General features: G+C 42.9%; 1 long non-coding RNA gene across 1 annotated transcript in view; it reads left to right on the forward strand.

The window, feature by feature from the left end:
• LOC121493416 overlaps nucleotides 1–14043 on the forward strand; it is a 35512-nt gene extending 21469 nt beyond the window's left edge. Inside the window, exons 2-4 of the long non-coding RNA XR_005988467.1 lie at nucleotides 10368–10469; nucleotides 13148–13310; nucleotides 13808–14043. This is a non-coding gene — a long non-coding RNA (uncharacterized LOC121493416). The remainder of the gene's footprint in view (nucleotides 1–10367; nucleotides 10470–13147; nucleotides 13311–13807) is intronic.
• The last annotated feature ends 6803 nt before the right edge of the window (nucleotides 14044–20846 follow it).

Here is a 20846-nt window from a genome sequence, read left to right on the forward strand (position 1 = left end):
GATCAGTTCCCCTTCCGAAGCTATCCAGGAGCCCATGAAAAATTGCCTCATTAGAGCAAAAGACACTCCCATCAGGAAATTTCAAGAGATTTAGGAGTTGTGTGTCTAGAAGTGGAGGCAGAAACCAAGTATATTTTTTATCATGTCACAGTAATAAAAAAATTAGAAATGATCTGATAATGGAATTAAAGTGCATATAATAATGCATTATGCGGCTATTAAGATATTTTTAAAATATCCTTGCTGACATAAGAGCCAAAACATACTGCCTATCCTGTGACAGACGTGATTTTAAGCTCTTTAAATGTTTTAACTCGTGTATTTATCACTAACCCATACCCTATCAGGTATGCTTTAATTTTACTCATATTTTATAGATAGAGAAACTGAGGTAGAGAGGTTAAGTAACTTGCCCAAGATTGTATAGTTACTAAGCAGAGGAACAGGATTTGAATCCAGGAGATTTGAGCTAATAAACAAAAAAAGGTAGGATATAAAGCCATCCATACAATATGATCCCATTTTAGATTTAAAAAAAAAAAAAACCTGACAGGAGATCCCTGTGGTGGCTTTATTTTATTTTTAAGATTTTTTTTAGGGACGCCTGGCTGGCTCAGCAGTTGAGCACTTGCCTTCAGCCCAGGGTGTGATCCTGGAGCCCTGAGATCGAGTCCCGCATCAGGCTCCCTGCATGGAGCCTGCTTCTCCCTCTGATTGTGTCTCTGCCTCCCTCTCTCTCTGTGTCTCTTGTGAATAAATAAATAAATAGTTTATTTAAATAAGTAAATAAATTTAAATAATAAATTATTTATTTATTTATTTATTTATTTATTTATTCACAAGAGACAGAGAGAAAGGCAGTGGCATAGGCAGAGAGGAAAGCAGATCCCTGCAGGGAGCCCAATGCAGGACTGGATCCCAAGACCAAGATCACACCTTGAACAGAAGGCAGCCGCCCAACCGCTGAGCCACTCAGGCGACCCCCTTGTGGTGGCTTTAATATATGCCCACAAGTTCTTTGATTTTTCCTCCTTTCAAGAGCTAGAAGTCCTCTCCCCATAAGTGTGGACTTGACTTAGTATCTTTTTTTCTAATGAATAGAATATGGCAGGATGACTTTCAAAACTAGATCATAAAAGGCACTGCAACTTCCTCCTCAGTTTCTCCCGGATCACATGTGCTAGGACAAGCCAGCCTCCGTGCTGTGGACATTCTCAAGCAGTCCCGTGGAGAGTCCCTGTCGACACTCTCATGAGTAAACCGTCCTACAGTCAGATTTCCCAGCCCCACCCAAACCTTCATTCAGGTGAATCCAGCCTTACCACAGACCCTAAGCCAGAACCCCCTCCAGCTAAGCTGCTCTTGAGTTCCTGACCCATAGAGACTGCAAGATAATAAATGTCTTTTGTTTTGAGCCGCAAATTTTGGAGCAATCTACTATGCAGTAGGAGACTAATATATCCCCAAAATCTTTATCACAGTGAGATTATAGGTAATTTCCATTTTTTATTTTTTGTGTTACTCGTATTTTCAAAAATTTCCTTCAATAAATCTCTATTATCTGTATATCTCAACAAGCAGTAGAAAGACTAGAAGAATAAACAAAGGCACAACCACCATCCTAGGTTATGGACACCCCATCAATGACAACCACGTGTGACACATTGACTGGAAACATTCATGTCAGCCTTTGCACTGTATGTTTTACTAACAAAACTGGGCACGAGTCTCCAAAAGGAGGCACTGCTGCTCTGAAGGCAAAATGGCTGAACCAGGCAGGTCAACCGGGACTCCTTGGTTCCTGTGATGTAGCCCAGGGTGGGGTGGAAGGATCTGGGCTCACGAGAACTAAGATCTTATCTCAGTTTGTATGTGTGGTTTGTTCTGTTCTGTTTTTTTTTTTTTTTTCTGTTTTGTTTTTTTAAGATTTATTTATTTAAGACAGAGAGCAAAGGGTGATGGAGTGGGAATGGCAGAGGGAGAAAGAGAATTTCAAGCAGTCTCCATGCTGAGCACAGAGCCTGACACTGGGATCAATCCCATGACCCTGAGATCATGACCTAAACTGAAATTACCAATCGGTTGCTTAACCGACAGAGCCACCCAGGTGTCACTCCTATTTTAGTTTTATATGCAGCCCAGGCAAGTCACAAGCTCAACAGGCCTCAGGCTTCTCATCTGTCAAATGGGCATTACTTCCGTAGAATTCATGAAATTGGATATTGCCAAATAGGTTACTTAGTCCATTCAGGCTGCTGCAGGAAAACACCACAGACTGGGTGGCTTAGGAACAGCAAAAATGTATTTCTCACAGTTCTGGAGGCTAGAAGTCCCAAGATCAGGGCGCATGGTGACATTCTAGCAAGGGACTGCTTCCTGGTTCATAGTCAGTGCCTTCTCATAGCATCCTCGCAGAAGAGGCCAGGGATCTCTCTGGAGACTCTTTCATAAGTCCCATTCATGAAGTCTCCACTCTCCAGACCTAAGTACCTCCTCACAGCCCCACCTCCTAATACCATCACACTGGACAGAGGATTTCAGTATATGAATGGAGGGTGGGCACAAATGTCCATAGCATTTACATAGAACAAATAACATGATTATACATAATGTAACATGATTATACAACAGTGATATGCGGTATAAAACAGAAACATTACTTCTCTATGAGAATAATCCCTACAACCTATGGTCTTGTGAATGTAATCTTATGGACTAACAATTCTTATTTTTAGACATTTTTTTTAATGCTAAAGTATTTTAAAATAAATTATAGACATTATGAAATGTCACCCCTAAAGACCCTGTCCAAAAAAAAATGAGAACATTTTCCTGCATAATGACATGGCATTTGGCCAATGATACTGCAAGAAGATTCCACCAATCAGAATTCCAAAATGATAGCATTCTCCTCACCCATCCCAGATTTAGCAGCCTTCACTGTCAGGATCTTGTTTAAATGGCAGTAGCAATTGATTGGCCGTTTGTAAATGAACTGAAGTGGTCCTATGGAAATGGAGAAATACTCAGACCTAGGCGCTTACAATAAAATAGGTTTCACCCATCTACAAGGGAGAGAGAATATAGCGCGGAGACATTACACAAGAAACAAGAGTGAGCCAGAAAGAGCCTTCCAATATGTGCCAAGTTGGCGGACCCACAGGGCCACTGGCTCCCTTTCCCAAATCCATGCTGGAAAAGCTACAGAGAGAAACAGAGCTTCCAGGAACCAACATCAAGAGGATAACAATAGCAACAAGGCCTGAGAAGCCCCTGGGGAGGTGGCTGGGACCAGGGCCCTGCCTTGGGCACTCTTCTGTACACAATACAGGGCAGGAGAGCCAGTGTTTCTGGGGACTATGTGCTCCCTAACTGGGGCACGGTCACACTTTCAGAAGCCAAACAGCAGACCACACAAGCCACTGTGTTATTTGAAATAGAAGGATTAGAATAAGAACAAACAGACCGAGAGTCTAAAACAAGCCTGAAGTAGTTAGAGAGACAAAATAGAAGCAGTGTGAAACAGGCAATATAAAAAACACGTAGAATTATCAGGTATGAACATTCTAACAGTGAATAATAGGCACAGGTCCAGGCTGGGACTGAAAATGAGATCCAAGGACAAAGCAAAAAAGAAAACAAAGTAGAGCTGCACAGGCAGATACTGAAGGTGCACTCATCACCACCCCCAGCTGCACCCCCCTCGCTCCCCACCCCCGCCCCTCAGCTATGGTTCCCCTGGAGAGTTTTCTTATAAAAGACGTTGGGGAAGAAGGCATCATGTTTCCAGGCACTGGCGCCACCATACTTGCTGTCCCTAGGCCTACAGTTTAGAGGTCCTTCTTCCTTCCCACCTGACCCTTTGGCCCAATGATTTCAAGTTGAATTTCTCCCTTGGATGCCCTACAGGCAGCACTGGTTACACCAGGTCTCCATGCAGAAGAAGAATGTGAGGTCCCTTGTTTAAAAAAAAATTATGGGGGTGCCCGGTTGGTTCAGTCGGTTAAGAGTCTGCCTTAAGCTCAGGTCATGATCTCAGGGTCCTGGGATGGAGCCCCACATTGGGCTTCCTGCTCAGCAGGGAGTCTGCTTCTCCCTCTCCCTCTGCCTGCCACTCCCTCTGCTTGTGCTCTCTCTCTCTCTCTCTTTCTCTGTCAAATAAATGAATGAAATCTTTAAAAAAAATTTTTTTAAATATAAAAAATTATGAAGAGTTTCAAGATGGTGACAGCACATTATACCCAGGGTGGGACCCTGTGGAGCTGCGTTGATTTAAAGTCCAGGAAGCCTACGCAGTCCATAAGGCCTGGGAGCCCCCTGGCCTGCTCCAAACCGCACCTTTGCAGCTGGGGTGCATCCAATGGCTTTGGGTTCCCAAAGATACTGCTGCTCTAAGTTTGTTTATCAGATGAGAAGACGCTGGTAAGACAAGGGCTTGAGGTTGGGTTTGAGTCTGCATGGAGGAATGGCCGGGGAATGGATTGTGACAGCTTCCAGTGGGTGGCCAAGGAGATGAGGGGAGCTCCTTAACAAACCCAAAGCCAGTTGAGAGAGACTCATACCTTCCCTAGACTCATACCTTCCCTAGAGCCATCCGTCCACAAAACTGCATTATCAGAAAAGCCACCAGGCCTATAGGGCCCCAGTGAAAAATTTTTAGTCAAACTAGGGAATTTTGTTTCTCTGTTGATTAAAAAAAAAAAAAAAAAAAAGTGGAAGGTGATGAGGAAGTTCAGAGAGTCATTCAACCCCTTGGTGAAAACCTAAGGGTTCTGGTACTCTGCATCTTCTTAGAGTGCCTTCTGATTGGGCATTGGGAAGGCTTGGGGGAGGGGTGCATAAAATATACATAACACAAAATTTTAGCCTTTTTAATCATTTTTAAGTGTACAATTCAGTGACATTTAAGTACATTCACACTGCTGTGCAACCATCACCACCATCGATTTCCAGAACTTTTTCATCCACCCAAATTGGAATTTTGTCCCCATTAAACACTAACTCCCCATTGCCTCCCTTTGCAGCCCTTGGCAACCTCTTCTCCACTTACTGTCTCTATGAATTTGTCTATTCTAGGTGTCTCAGGTAAGCAGAATCACACAATATTTGTCTTTTTGCATCTGGCTTATTTCACTTAGCATGATGCTTTCCACTTAGAATCCGTGTTGTAGCATGTGTCAGAATTTCATTCCTTGGGGCACCTGGGTGGCTCAGTTGGTTAAGTGTCTGCCTTCAGCTCAGGCCATGATCCCAGGGTCCTGGTATTGAGCCCCATGTCGGGCTCCCTACTTAGCAAGGAGCCTGCCTCTCCCTCTTCCCACCCAGCTCCTGGCTTGTGCTCTCTGTCATGTGCTATCTGTCAAATAAATAAATAAATAAATAAATAAATAAAATCTTTTTAAATTTTTTAAATAAATAATTTTTAAAGAATTGAATTCCTTTTTTATGGATAAATGATATTTCCTTGCATGGATATATCACATTTTGTTTATCCATTCTTCTGTTGATGGACACTTGAGTTGTCTCTACCTTTTGGCTATTGTGGATAATGCTGATGTGAACATTAGTATACAAGTATGTGTTTGAGTCTCTGCTTTCATTTCTTTGGGGCCTATATAGGGCCTATATACTGGATCATATGGCAATTCTGTGTTCAACTTTTTGAGGAACTATCATACTATTTTCCCCATCCATAAGTTTACATTCCCACCAGCGATACATGAGGGTTCTAATTTCTCTATGTCCTCACCGACATTTGTTATCTGCCAATTTTTTCAAATAATAGACATCTTAATGAGTGTCAAGTGGTATCACAAGTGCTTTTATTTTGCATTCCTCTAATTACCAATATTGAGCATTTCTTTCATGTGCTTATTAGCCATTTCTATGTCTTCTTTGGAAAAATGTCTATTCAAGTCCTGTGCTCATTTCTGAATTGCATTTTTTGTAATTGCTGAGTTGCAGGAGTTCTCTATATAGTCTGAATATTAATCCCTTATGAGATATATGATTTGCAAATATCTTCTCCCAATTTGTGGAGTGTCTTTCCACTATCTTGACAGTGTCCTTTGATACACATGGTGGAGAGGCTTTTGAGGAAATAATGTTAACACAGCAGTCTACTGCTATCTGGAACGGGTACAAGATATTATCCATTGGTCTCTCCATAGAGATCCATTCTACCTCCTTTTCCAGTCACCAGGTGCCTGGCTTCTCTGTATGCAACATTGGGCTCCCTTGCGCAATAAACCCAATGGCTTTGCAGTTGGGTTAAGTCAACAGGTAACACCATCAGGAGATCTGCAGGGTGACAGTTCAGCTGTACTTCTACCACAGATCACAGCTGCTATATCAGGTGGCCCTACTATTCCCAGGTTCTGGTCACTGCTTCACCCTTTTGCACCAGAAGGCCTTCGACTCTTAGGGGCAGTAATGCCCCCCACTCTTGCCAACCCTAAGAAACTGCACCATGCATGTTGGTTTCCCTGAACCCTATGTAGGGGAGGACATTTCCTTCAACCCTCTTAGAGTCCCTGGCTGGGTCGGAAAATTAAACCAACAAAGACAGATTAATAGGAAAAAGTGTACAGATTTTATTAAATTTTTACATGTATGTGGAAGCCTTCATAAGAGGTGAAAGCCTGGAGAAGTGAACAGAGCAGGGGGTTTTATACCTTTTAGACAAAGAAGCAGGAAATTTGTCAGGATTTGACAAGACAAAGGGGTTTGGGTTAGGGATAGTAAACGATGAAGAAATCACTGGAAAGGTAAGGGTTAATTTCATAAGGTTTGTTTCTACAGATTTCTCAGCCCCAAATCCCCTGGCCTCTAGTGATAAGAATGTCTTCCTTCTTCCTGGTACAGGGATGGTACCTTTCATATGTGGGTTTTATGACCAGCACCAGAGGAGAAGAAGAGCAAGGGACCAGGGGAGATCAGAGCAACCTTCCTGGTTCTGCTGTTTCCTCAAACTCCTTCCACTTTCAGATATTCAACATGCCAAGATGACATATTTTGAGGTAGCATGTTCTGAACCCCATCACCTGCCCACACCTCTGTAAGCAGCCCTTTTGCTAAACTTTCCTCAAACTAGTCCATCTGAGCATCTCCTGCTTGACACTGACTATAAGAACATAACCCGTTTGGAGTCAGGAAGACCAGAATTCAAATCTTGGCTTTTCTGTTCAATCACTTGGACAGGTTCATCTCTCTGAGCCTCCCTTCTGCCACTGTCAAGTGGAAATAATGACATAAATAGGAGTCTGGGGAAGGTAGAATGGAAGAGAAAATGTGAATACCCAGCAATTTTATGTGCTCAGCAAGTGCTAATCCCCTTTCTTCTGTTGGACAAAGCCAGTCTTTGGTCCCTCTCACAGCTTCCTTTGGCTTCCCAGATTCTGGAGCCCCTGACCTGGTACTCCATCCCTAGTCTGGTCAGTCCTCACTATCTAGATCTCTTCCTTGCCACCTAAGTAGCCCCAGAGACATCCTTATGGACCCCATTTAAAACCAGTGCATCTGACTGTCCCATTCCTTGAGAGGTCTTTCTGCTTAAAGTAGTTGAAAACATATTAACCAACAAACTCATTTCAAAACTTTATTTATGCAAACATTAAGGTCCCAGGTAAGGAACTGACCTGACTCAATTAAAATTTACAGATCCTCGGGATCCCTGGGTGGCGCAGCGGTTTGGCGCCTGCCTTTGGCCCAGGGCGCGATCCTGGAGATCCGGGATCGAATCCCACGTCGGGCTCCCGGTGCATGGAGCCTGCTTCTCCCTCTGCCTGTGTCTCTGCCTCTCTCTCTCACTGTGTGCCTATCATAAAAAAAAAAAAAAAAAAAAAAAAAAAAATTTACAGATCCTCGAAGTTTGAGGCTGAGGATACTTGACTAGCAATTTTCCCAAGGGCTGGCTTTTTATAGTTTCCAAAATCTTACCAGACAGGTATTGGAGTGGCAGGAGGGAGCACAGCAAAGAACCAAGGCTGAGAGTGTGGCTTCTGGAGTGGATCTGCCTGGGCTTAAATGCCAGCCCACAGTCCTTCCCCGCTGCTCACTAGCTGCATGATTTAGGCAAAGAACTAATCCTCTCTGATTCTTAGTTCCCTCACTTACCAAATCAGAGTATTCATGCCAACTTCATAGTACTGGGATAGTGATTACATAAAATAATCCAAAGTACTCAGTATAATGCTGGATACATGACTCACACTCAATAAAAGTTAGCTATTTTTTCATTTCTATTCTAAACTAGTATATATAGGAAGATCCATCAGTACACAGTTGGAGACAGGGGCTACAGGCAGATGATTTATCATCTTTTATGACCTTATCTCATTAAATAAGGTCCTCTTGGGGGTGCCTGGGTGGCTCTTTTGGTTAAGCATCCAACTCTTGATTTCAGGTCAGGTCATGATTTCAGGGATGTGGGATTGAGCCCTGCCTTGGGTTCCAAACTCAGCAGAGAGACTGCTTGAGATTCTCTCTCTCCCTCTCCCTTTGTACCTCCCTCCACTTGCTCATGCTCTCTCAAATAAATAAATAAATAAATAAATAAATAAATAAGTATTTTTTTTTAAATTAAAAAATAGGGGCACCTGGGTAGCTCAGTCGGTTAAGCATCTGCCTTCAGCTCAGGTCATGATTTTGGGTTCCTGGAATTGAGCTCCATTTTAGGCTCTGTGCTCACAGGGGAGTCTGCTGCTCCCTTTCCTTTTGCTCCTGCTCATGCTCATGCTTTCTCTCTCTCAAATTAATAAAATCTTCAAAAAAATAAGAGGCTTTTTTTGTTATAAAAGTAATGACTCTTTATTGTGTAGTTTGGAAACTATAAAAAAAATAAAGAAGAAAATAAAGGTCACCTGTAATCTTACACACAAGTAAAACCACTAATTCTTTTCGGTGCCTTTTTTTTTTAAGATTTTATTTATTGGGGATCCCTGGGTGGCGCAGCGGTTTGGCGCCTGCCTTTGGCCCAGGGCATGATCCTGGAGACCCGGGATCGAATCCCACATCAGGCTCCCGGTGCATGGAGCCTGCTTCTCCCTCTGCCTGTGTCTCTGCCTCTCTCTCTCTCTCTCTCTCTCTCTCTCTCTGTATGACTATCATAAATAAATAAAAATTTAAAAAAAAGATTTTATTTATTTATTTGACACAGAGAGAGAGAGAGCACAAGCAAGGGGAAAAGGGAGAGGGAGAACTAGGCTCCCCGCCAAGCAGGGAGACCAACATGGGGCTTGATCCCAGGATCCTGTGATCATGACCTGGCCAAAGGCAGATACTTAACTGACTGAGCCACCCAAGCACCACTTTTTAGTGCCTTTCCTTCCAGATTGATATACATTGGGTTTTTTTCATATGTAGTTGTATTTATAGTAAGTTTTTATATACCACGAATTTTAATACTGATTTTTTTTTAATTTTTTATTTATTTATGATAGTCACAGAGAGAGAAAGAGAGAGAGGCAGAGACATAGGCAGAGGGAGAAGCAGGCTCCATGCACCGGGAGCCCGATGTGGGATTCGATCCTGGGTCTCCAGGATCGCGCCCTGGGCCAAAGGCAGGCGCCAAACCGCTGGGCCACCCAGGGATCCCTTTAATACTGATTTATCACTGCCATGACCTTTTCCTTGTTTCATTGGACTTCTAAAACATGATTTTTAATTTAAATCTATCTATTGGTTCAGTTGTATGTACATCTTTAAAAGCATATGCTATATAAAATAACATTCTGAGGGAGAAATACTTTTTCCCACTCTCATCTTGCATGACACAATTTATTCAAATTCTTCCCATGTCTCTTTCACATTAATGTCTTTTCTCCCTAGAGCCATCTCTCAGTTTTCTAGGATTTGTTGCCTTCTCTTTTGTCTAAGGTTTGCGTTTCAGCACTTTTCACATCTATTTGCTGTCACTGGAAATTTTATCCTAAACCACAAGTGAACAGTTAGTTCTGCCTAAAACAGTTCATATTTTCTTTCTCAATATAGGATTAAATAGTAGAAAGTAGATTTTTCATGTGCTATGTGATCTCTACAATGTAACCATTTAGTTCATTTCCTTTTTTTTTTTTTTTAAGATCTTATATTTAAGAAATCTCTACACCCAACATGGGGCTTGAACTCAACCCTGAGATCAAGAGTTGCATGCTCTAGGGACTAAGCCAGCCAGGTGCCCCTAGTTGGTTTCCTTTAAATATTGTATTTCTAACGAGTTTTATGTGGACATAGTACAATAATCCAAAGGAAAGGTGATTTTTCACTGATTCATAATTCTTCTTAAGATAGAATATGAGTACTTAATCTGTCCCTATTAAAGGAGATTTAGACTGTTTTTCATCTTTCATGCATTTTATTTTTTGAAATAGCTTGAAGGAGAACTAGGAACATGGAAAAAGTCAAGATCCACTTCAAGAGATAACCTCTACTTTTCACTGTTCTTAGTAGCATCTCTCTGACCTCCCTGAACAGTAAGTAGCCAAATTCCACCTCTCTTTAGGACCAGTAATATTCTTTGACACTAGGTGGTGGTCAGGGGGTTGAAGCTCCAGGCCCAGGCATTGCTTACAGTCAGGAAGGAGTCACAGGGCAATAAATCTTCAACCAGCGCCTGCTTGCTCCTTTTTAAGCTCTGGATGCCCTATGAGCTGCTAGAAGCAAGGACACAGTCCAAAGGGTACACTTCAGTCCAGCAGATAATTTGGCCATCAGGCCACATGTGCAAGCCTACGTACCCGAGTTTCTGCAGGCCAGTGTCCCACCCCTTTGCCAGTTCCTTGTATTATATAAATCAAAGCCTCTCAGGCCTCCAGGGAGTCACCAGCTGAAAATAAGTCAGGACTGAGAAAGGAAAGAGAATTAGAACAGGGATAGCCAAACAGATTTCTGGCCCAACAATGGGATATCCAGGATTGGAATTATCCCAATAGACAAATACACCCTTGACAAGGTCAAGTATGAGGGGCATTGACACTTGATACTTTGGGGTCTGAAGGTGTACAGAAAGAAACAGACCATCTCTCTCCTGAAAATTCTGCCCAGGTGCTTAATATTTCAAGAAGCTGCCCAGTTGGTTTTGCAGGAGTCATCCAAACCTAGCACAGGATGTTTTTCCTGGTGATTGAGAATTCAGAATGTTCAGAATGAAGTTAGAGGCAGGAAGCTACTGAATTGAGTTCCACCCACTGATATGTGTAAATGTTAATGTCGGCTCTCAGATGGGGGTGGGGTGGGCAGCAGGGAGTTCTGATTAGTAGCATCTCCCAGTTTCCATGGTGTAAATATTCCCACTACAGCCATCAAGCCATTAACATGATGTCATTGAATGCAGTCATAGAGATGTGAATTATAGAGTATTTCTACCATATAGACACAATAGATAGAAATAACTTCAAGAGCATAGATAGTAGCATAAAGTTGTAATGTAACAAAGATGTGATATTTTAAATATTTATTTTATGTTGTTTTCAATATAATGTACTTAATTGCAAGCTTATGTGATTTAATTTTTAATAATGGATGTCTAACTGATGGCATGAAAAATTCCTGAAAATCAACCAGCTTTCATAAGGTGTTATAAGCCAGCACACCATTAGGACTTTCACCCTCCCTGTCACTGACGTGTATGTGGGTCCCCAATCTAACGTAGAGCTAGCAGAGCAACACTGGACAGAGTAAAAAAGTCATGTTGAATGTGAATGGCATTTGAACTGTTCCTTCATTGCTCCATTGCTCCAATGACCCAGTGTATATTAGTCAGGGTTCTCCAGAGAGATAGAATCAATAGGAGATGAGATAGATGGGTAGGAAAGTAGAGAGAGAGAGAGGAAGATAGATAGATAGATAGATAGATAGATAGATAGATAGATAGATATAGAAGAGATTTATTTTAGGTATTGACTCACATGACTATTGGAGGCAGAGTCTCACAAACAGTTGTCTGCAAGCTAGAGAATCAGGAAAGGCAGAGGTATAATTCAGTCGAAGTCTGAAGGCCTGAGAACAGAATCTCTGATGTCTCAGGGCAGGAGAAGGGGAACATCCCAACTCTGGAAGAGAGAATTCCTCCTTCCTTCACCTTTAGTTCCATTCAGGCATCTGACGGATTAGATTATGCCCTCCCACATTGGTGAGGACTCATCTCTTAACTCAGTCCTCTGATTCAAATAGTAATCTCCCCCAGAAACAGCCTCCCAGACATCTAGAAATCCTCTTTTACCAGCCCTCTGGGCTTCCCTTTCTCCAGTGAAGTTGACATATAAAATTAACCATCACACAACCTTAAACCTTTCTTTAAAATTTGTTTTAATGATAAAATCGAGCAGATGTGCAAATCACCAAGGCACAGACAATAATGTAATAATCACTTATAAACGATCCAGTTTAAAAAGTAAAACACTAGGGGGCCTCTGGATGGTGCAGTCCATTAAGCGTCTGACTCTTAATTTCAGCTCAGGTCATAATCTTGGGGTCGTGAAATTGAGTCCTGCGTGGGGCTCTGGGATCAGCATAGAGTCTACTAAAGTTTCTCTCTCCATCTCCCTCTGTCCCTCCCTGCATTCTCTCTCTCTCTCTCTCTCTCTCTCTCTCTTTCTCTCTCTGTCTCTCTCTCTTTCTTTCTCTCAAATAAACAAATAAATCTTTTAAAAAATAATAAAACAATAAAAAATAAAATAAACAGTAAAACATTACAAACTCATTTGAAGCCTTCTGTGTATCTCCCTCATCACATCCCCATCCCTCCTCCTCAGAGATGATCACTGTCCTGAATTTGATGTTTACCATTGCTGTCCTTACCTTCATAATCTTAGTACATATATAGGTATGCATGTGTTTGTGTATATGTGTGCAACATATGTATATGTGTATGTATTGTTTCCAGCCTCTTTTTACAGATAGGAAAATGCAACAAAGCTCAGAGTCCAACTTGCTTAAATAAAATATCTTTTTCATTAATTTTTTTTTTAGTTTCTGATTCTGAAGAAAGAAGCTCACCCAAAAGAGGCTTAGAGGTGAAACTGGCCTCTTTATTTCTAGCCTAAGGATAGTTTAGAAGGGTGGATGAATGGTCATTTCAAGACTGAAATAAATGCTAATGAGCAAAAGGCTTTTTTTCTTTTTTTCTTTTTCTTTTTTTTTTTACTTCCAGATAATGACCTGTGTTCTGTTTCACTGTGAATGCCATAGGTGTCTGACCACGGTTGTCACTAAGGTTTCCATCATCTGGCTTTTCATAGTCATTCTGTATAAATGATACTATGAAGACATTTTATTCATTGAATCCTTTACTAACCATAATTTTCATCCAAGAGGTAAGGGTTAACATAGTATTTCTATTTTATCCCTTTTTTAAAATGACAAATATTAAAAAAATAAATAAATAAAAAAAATAAAAATAAAAAATAAAATGACAAATATTGACAAACATCAAGGCAGGAAGATGTTATTTACGCAGACTGTTGTAAGCTAAAAATCACAAGATGGAGATTTGTGATTCTTTATCGAACTTGATTATAAAAGTTTTTATTGAGTACTGTCAGACTCGTAAGCTGGGGAGAGACTTCAGATTTATAACTTGGTCCTAAATGGGCAACAGCAGATATAAAATCTTGGAATTTAATATCAGCTTTGAAAATGTTAAATTGAGAGTTCGAGCCGTTTTTACTTTATGAACTGGCACATTGTAGAATGCACGGACTGTATTGATTTCTGACAGAAGAGGCTGTCCCTAAAATGGATCTGAGCATTTTCATATTCCATTTCATCCTAAAGACACATTTTAAGCTATGTCCTCTTCATTTCCATTTAGTGTGTGTGACTTAATTGAAGAAGAAAGAAAACAGCTTTACAGAGAAGGACCTCTTCCGAGAGCCTGTTGGGGTCACCACAGAGGTGGAGAATAAAATTAAGGAAATCTGCTAAATGACTTGAAGTTCATGCCATGGATTTTTTTCTCCCAAGAGTTTCAGCTCAAAGCAGATTCAAAACAATTTCCTTGGGCTATTTTTGCAAGAGTGACAAGAAGAAAGGTGTCTTTTGTGTCACTCCTTAGTCTTTTGGCCAACCATCCCCATCTGTAGAGGCCTCCTCACAACCTCTGCCCTCCTTTCTCTCTTTCTGGGAATGCAATGCTCTTAATTCAAAGGTTTTGGAGTTGCAGGGGCCCAAGCACCCTTGTCTGGTGACAGGTCTGGGAACATGCTTATCAGGGCAGAAACCATGTTAGCATCAGTTGTACATGCCATGGGCAGTTAACCAGGTTGGCTTTTATGTCCGGAATTCCAGCCCACTGGTGTCTGTACAGAAACCCAAGATTGGTTGTCAAAAAAGCTATCCTAGGGGTGCCTGGGTGGCTCAGTTAGCTAAGCATCGGACTCTTGGTTTCGGCTCAGGTCATCATCTCACGGGTTGTGGGATCAAGCCTCTCGTTGGGCACCTGCTGAGTGGGGAGTCTGCTTGAAGATACTTTCCCTGTCCCTCTCCCTTCTCGAGCATTTCCTCTCTCTCTCTCAAATAAATAAGTCTTTTTTAAAATATTTATTTATTTATTTATTATTCATGATAGACACACAGGAGGAGGGAGAAGCAGGCTCCATGCCGGGATCCCGATGTGGAACTCAATCCCGGGACTCCAGGATCGCACCCTGGGCCAAAGGCAAGTGCCAAACCGCTGAGCCACCCAGGGATCCCCCTCAAATAAATAAGTCTTAAAAAAAATCTATTCTAAGCAGGTCTTAGGATAGCCTGTGATTAAAGGGTGTTGGAAGGGAGCCTTTACCCCAAAGATATCCTTTGTGTTGGTTTTCTATGATTGTTGTTACAAATTGCCACAAATTAAGTGGCTTAAAACTACACAAACTTATTCTCTGACAGTTCTGGAAGTCAAAAATCCAAAATGGTTCTTGAGAGGCTAAAATCAAAGGCTATGTGCCTTCTGGAGGCTGGAGGCAAGAATCATCACCTTTTCTAGCTTCCAGAGGCTTCCCAAATTTCTTGGTTCAAGGCCCCTTCTCTTCCACCTTCAATGTACATCAATCCAACCTCTGCTTCTGTTGTCACATTTCCTCTCTCAGTGTCTGACCCTCCTGTCTCCCTTATAATCACCCTTGTGGTTACCTGGGTTTACCTGAATAATCTAAAATAATCCCCACATGTCAAAATCCTTAATTTAATCACACCTGCAAAGTCCCTTTTTCCATACAAGGCAACATATTCACAGGTTCTGGGGATTGGGACATACACATCTTTGGGGGCCATTATATGGTCTACCATACTTACAACTAAATTGAAATTTTGCCTTTTGAGAGACATTAGTTCAGGTCTTAAATTTTGTATGTTTAAAAATCCTTTTTAAAACGCAAACACTTCCGGTAAAGGTGATGCCAAGAGTATCTGAGAGAGCCCTGGCCAGCTCCTGAGTTCTTTCTGCCCATAACTCTTCTACCCAGTGGGGCTAAATTCTGTTGGTTTATGGAGACCCCTCTGTGGTGCCCCTGCCCCAGCCCTAAAGCCATGAGAAAACAAGGGAAATAAGGTTGTAAGATTGCATTAATGAATTCATCACTTACCTGATCAGAACAGAGATACCCAGAGTCATCTGAAAGAAAGAAAATGGCTCTCAGAGCTAGAAGACCCTTCCCTGAATGTCCAGATTTTTCTGGATGGTCTCAAGCAGAAGCAGCATGGCCTGGAAGAAAGTGAGGGAAAGAGAAGGCACAATGCCTGCAGGCCCATGTACCAGGGAGCTCTGTTTGCCCATCTGGTCCACCTTCTCCATGTTGCTCTTTGACCTAAGAGGCTGGCCTCAACCAGTGGAATCAAGCCCTCTGGCTTCCAGTTGTGTTCAGCCAATGGAATTCACAAGTAGGATCAGAGAACAGGAGAGAGAAGCCTGAGGATTTTTTTCCCAGGTCCCCTCCCTGCTAGACAGCTTTGGGAATGGCTGTATTTATTCCCACCAGAGGCTATGGGTCCTGTGGAAATGCTCTCTCTACTGCAGCCTTCCCCAGCTTCTGGTAACTGCTTCCTCCTTTTGCCCTGGAGCTGGTAACTACTCCCAGGGTTGCTAGATTGGAGCTATATTAGGGGTGCTTCATCATCTCTTGTTGGCTTTGAAACACATTTGAAAAGAGTGCCTTCTTTAAGCTCTGCAAACACTACACCCTTTTGAGAATGCTATTTCTCTTCTGGCCTGATACCTGCCATATTCTCGCACTGCCCAGAAGAGAGTAGAGTATCCCTAGTTCGATGGGGGCATGCGTCCCCATGGCAGATATTTCTTTCTGGTAAAATTGGTGGTCCCAGACCTTAGCTCTTAATGCTCTTCTCTAATGCCCCCTAGTGCCCCCTGCACTGATTTCGGGAGCCCTGAACAGCCAGTTGTTACTGTGACTCTCCAAGTAGCTTCTCATCGTATGAGAGAGAGAAGGCAGGGATTGGGCTAAAGTCACTTTAGCGGGTACATGTCTCATTGTACATTAATATATTGGCTTTTTTGTTTGTATTTCTCTCTGAGCTTTGTTCCTCTGAGTGATCATCACTCATCCACTCAAACTGAGGACATGAGAAAATGGAGCATCTGGAATAGCCAGGCTGTGAACAGACGCTGGACTATAGTGAATGCCCCAAGGTAAATGCCACCGTGCCAAGCCACCTGGTGGCTGGGCCCTCTGGCATCTCTTGTAGTATCTGTTCCGGCATATACTTCTTGCAGACTTCTATAGCCTTTAATATCCTCCACTGGGCCCACATTTTATGATCCTCCCACAGGCTGTTATCAGCTAACACCTTGCAGGGATTATGACAGCTGGCTCAGAGCAGGAATACATGGAAATGGGACAAGGCTCAATGCCTAGAGAGGGTGGGAGGGGGAGAGGTGGGGTGATGAGGCAGGAGGAGGTTGACAATAAAAAGGCAGTCGACTTAACCTGCTTCACTTTTCTGCAGCTGTCCCCTGGAGTACTCCTTCCCTGTGTCCCCTCTATGGCTCCCAGTTCTGGTCTTGACTCTGCTACTAACTACCTGTGTGACTTTTATCTTCTCCACATATCTGTTTCTTCAGCTGAAAAAGCAATTCTACAAATCCATGAGTCTATCCTGCACACATTTGTCATTTATATTCAAGTATTTTAAAACGCATGTATAGGGACATCTGGGTGGCTCAGCAGCTGAGTGTCTGCCTTTGGCTCAGGGCATGATCCCGAGATTCTGGGATCAAGTCCCGCATGGGGCTCCCTGCATGGAGCCTGTTTCTCCCTCTGCCTATGTCTCTGCCTCTCTCTCGGTGTCTCTCATGAATAAATAAATAAAATCTTTTAAAAAAAACCACATGTATATTCTAGTGGCATTTAGCTGGGAAATAGAGATTCAGTTTGAAGTGGGCTCTTTAGGCTTCAGGTTTAGAGCACAGGAGGTCACATGAACTTAGGCTTGGAATCCAGCTCTACTTCTCTCTTCTAACTCTGGGCAAGTTATTCAACTTCTCTGAGCCTTATTTCTTTCATCTGTAAAACAAGAACAATGCTGCCTACCTTACATAAAGGTAAGGATTAAATGAGATAATATATGTGGACCCCTGACATAAGCCAGGGTCTCCTGTCATCCAGTTGGCTTGGAGTTACATTTGAAGAAGACAGTCCTACAAGCAAATGTAATCCATACTGCTTTCTAATCATACTAGCATCACTCAAAGATCGTAAGAGAGGGCCTATCCTATAACCTACAGCAAGCTTTCATAAAATATCTTTTTCTCCTTTGCCCAATCCCCACTCTGTTAAAAAATCTCACAAAACTCTCCTCCCTACGGCACTGGACTCCCCAGATTTAGCAAAACGAAATAAATCAAACATCAGAAAAGGCTGCCCAGTTTAATTTGATTTTCAGATATATATCAAATCTCTTTTTATTTTTTTTTCAAATCTCTTTTTTAGTATTAACATTTCCCATGCTTTCTTTGGGACCCATTTATACTAAAAAACACATGCATTATTCTAAAAACTTACTGGTTTATCTGAAATTCAAATGAAAGTGGTGTCTTGTATTTTATCTGGCAACCTTACCTGACATGCAACTCATAGACTTTTTTCTGTTCTTCATTCTCCTCATCCCATATTTGCTACGTAGGTTGACTGAACTCACTAAGTAAGTTTCTCCCACTTCACTTTTAGATTTTCATCTATGCTCTGCCCTGTGCCAGCATCCTCCACAACGCAGGAGAGCTTTGGAGGGGGCCCAGCAAGAGGAAGCTTTCTCTCTCCCCCTGCCTCCCCAACCGCCCTCTATCCCATTCCCCCATTCTACACCTTCAGAAGTTCAGTAGCCAGGAAAAGCTGTGAGGGCAGGAGAGAGGAAGAAGCTAATTGTCAAGGACCAAACTTTTGTCAGTGTTAGGGAGTGAAGGCATTGCTCTCACACTTAACAAATAGGGGACTTAGCTCAGGGTCTGCAGCTTTGTAAACACAGAGCTCTCCTCCTCCTCATTCTCATGAGAGAGACATCCTTTCCCAGCCTCCCAGTCCAAGTCCAAGACCCCATTCTCTATGGAACACTCCAGAGACCTTAAATGAGTCCTGCCCACCAGGTGGTCCCCCTGAGATGCTGTGGTGGCACCAAGCCCCCTGGGTCTGGATCCACAGCAGCCTGAAGTAGACTCTACTCCAGGAGTGTCCCAGCTCCATTACCTGGAAGCCCCAGGTGGTCATAGCATCACTCTCTTCTTGAGGTCACATGACCCACTGTCCTGGCTACCCAGGAAGTTCAAAATTTCCAAAGGCCCCTAATGAGCCAGGAACTCCTTCTGGGACAGTGGCCTCAGTTCTCTTTAAGGATGCCCTGTCCCACTGCTGCAGAAGACAGTAATCGTCCTCCATCCTGGGGCCACCTGAGGGAGTTAAATTCCCATCACAAAAACAAAACCCATTGAACTGGAATAGCATTGGTCCTGAGCGCCAGCAAGAGCCTTGCCTAGTTCCCAAAGGGGTGCTGGGTCCATTAAAGCTTTTCACAGCTGATTGCTCACCTGTTCTTCATTTTCCACTTCACTTGGTGTGCTAAACAGAGTCCCAGAGAGAAGGACCCAACAGAACAAACCAATAAAATTGAACATTTCCCCCTCAATCCTCTTTGAAGCAGACACTCCAGGATGTCTCAATGGGGAAATGCAGCTTCATTTCTTTCGTTTGGCTTTTTTTTTCCCCCTTCTTCTTTTGAGAATGGGAATCCAATCTGGAACAGATAAGACCCAGGGCTTAAAAAAAAAAAAAAATGGCACCACAATCATTTCTCCTTATAACTACTAAGGGGTTTCTCTAACGTTCTTTCTGTTCTTTCTTCCTACATCATTGCAACTTCCCAAGAAGCATCACACAAGAAACAGGAAAAAGAAGAATATGGCTGGGTGGCATGGTACATTTCTTAATTTCAATTTATTTCAACAAACACTTGTGGTGAGGGACCAACCCACAACGGGAGGGATCCAAAACAGGGTAAAGCCAGAGCCTGCCCCCCTGAAGCCCACCACATATGAGCAGCACAAAAGCAGGCGCCCCCTCCCACCACCACCACCGAGAGGGGCCTTGTGCCCACAAAGAACCGGGCAGGACAGAGCTGCATGGAAGGTCTTGAAATGAGGCACAACGCTGTTGTGTGTGTGCTGTTATTGTTGTGGGGTTTTGTTTTTGTTTTTGTTTTTGTTTTACTTTCTCTCCTTTTCTATCCCTCCACTATTTTCTCACCAAGCCCATCCCCAGCTTACTGGGGTGGCTGAGGTTGAGCTTAGCCACTGGACTCTAGAAAACAGCCCATTGTGTCTAGCTTTTCCTATAGGTCTTTCTGTCCAGAATGACTGCAGGGTGCAGCATGCAATATATATTATATATATCATTATTTTAAATTGAGCATTTACTGTGGTAAGTACTAAGAGGATGGCTCTGGGAAACACCTCACCTCCACGGTGCTCACAGAGCCACTGTTCAGCACAGAGCTAAAGTTATAAACATACAGACTTTGGAAATGACAAGAGCTGGGTTGCCTTATCATCCATGAGACTGTAAGCTAATTAAATTCTCTGTGACTCAGTTTGCTGATGTATAAAACGTGGACAATAAGACCCAACCCTGTAGGTTTATTATGAGGTGTAAGCGAGATGTGCGTTGGTGTTCCCGACAACATGAGTGTGCTTCGCTGCTTTCAGGTTGTTTCCCATGAGTCTGTCTCATTTTACCAACATCAGAAGCCTCTCGAGGGCGCAACAAAAACTAGGCGTATCGTAAATATTCAGCAAATAGCTTTTGAGTTATTTCTGAGTCCGGAGCCTGTGGACTTTTTCTGCAAAGCTACTGAGGTTCCCATTTCAGGCCAGAGCAAAGGGGGCCAGAGAATTTCCCAGGCTGAAATACCGAATGCACATGTTTGCTCAGCAAATAGGGCAGAGGGAAAGATAAAGTGAATTCCAATGGGGCCGTGACAGCCTCCTGTGACAGATAGCCTGCAGAGCAGAGAACACAGCTGAATAAACCCGGGCACAGAGAGAAATGAATGCGGCCAGGGGGATGCTCAGCAGCATGAAAGATAGTAGTAGGTCAGCGTGAGACTGAAAAGGAAACCTCATGACTGCCCAGAAAGAGGCCAGGGCTGCTTTTTAGGTGGAGTGGTGCTCAGGGAACCCCACAACGTGGTTGCACCGAGACCAAATGGAAAAGCTACTGGGGGCCACCACCGACTCGGAGGGCAGGGAAGATAGGTGATCAGTAAAGGAGTAATTCATTGAGTCAAAAGGTGCTCCTCTCTATCCCACTCCCACCCTCACCACTTCCCCAGCCCTACCACCCCCTGGCCTAGGTGGGAGAAGC

This window comes from Vulpes lagopus, chromosome 6, assembly GCF_018345385.1.
Source record: "Vulpes lagopus strain Blue_001 chromosome 6, ASM1834538v1, whole genome shotgun sequence".
NCBI lineage: Eukaryota > Metazoa > Chordata > Mammalia > Carnivora > Canidae > Vulpes > Vulpes lagopus.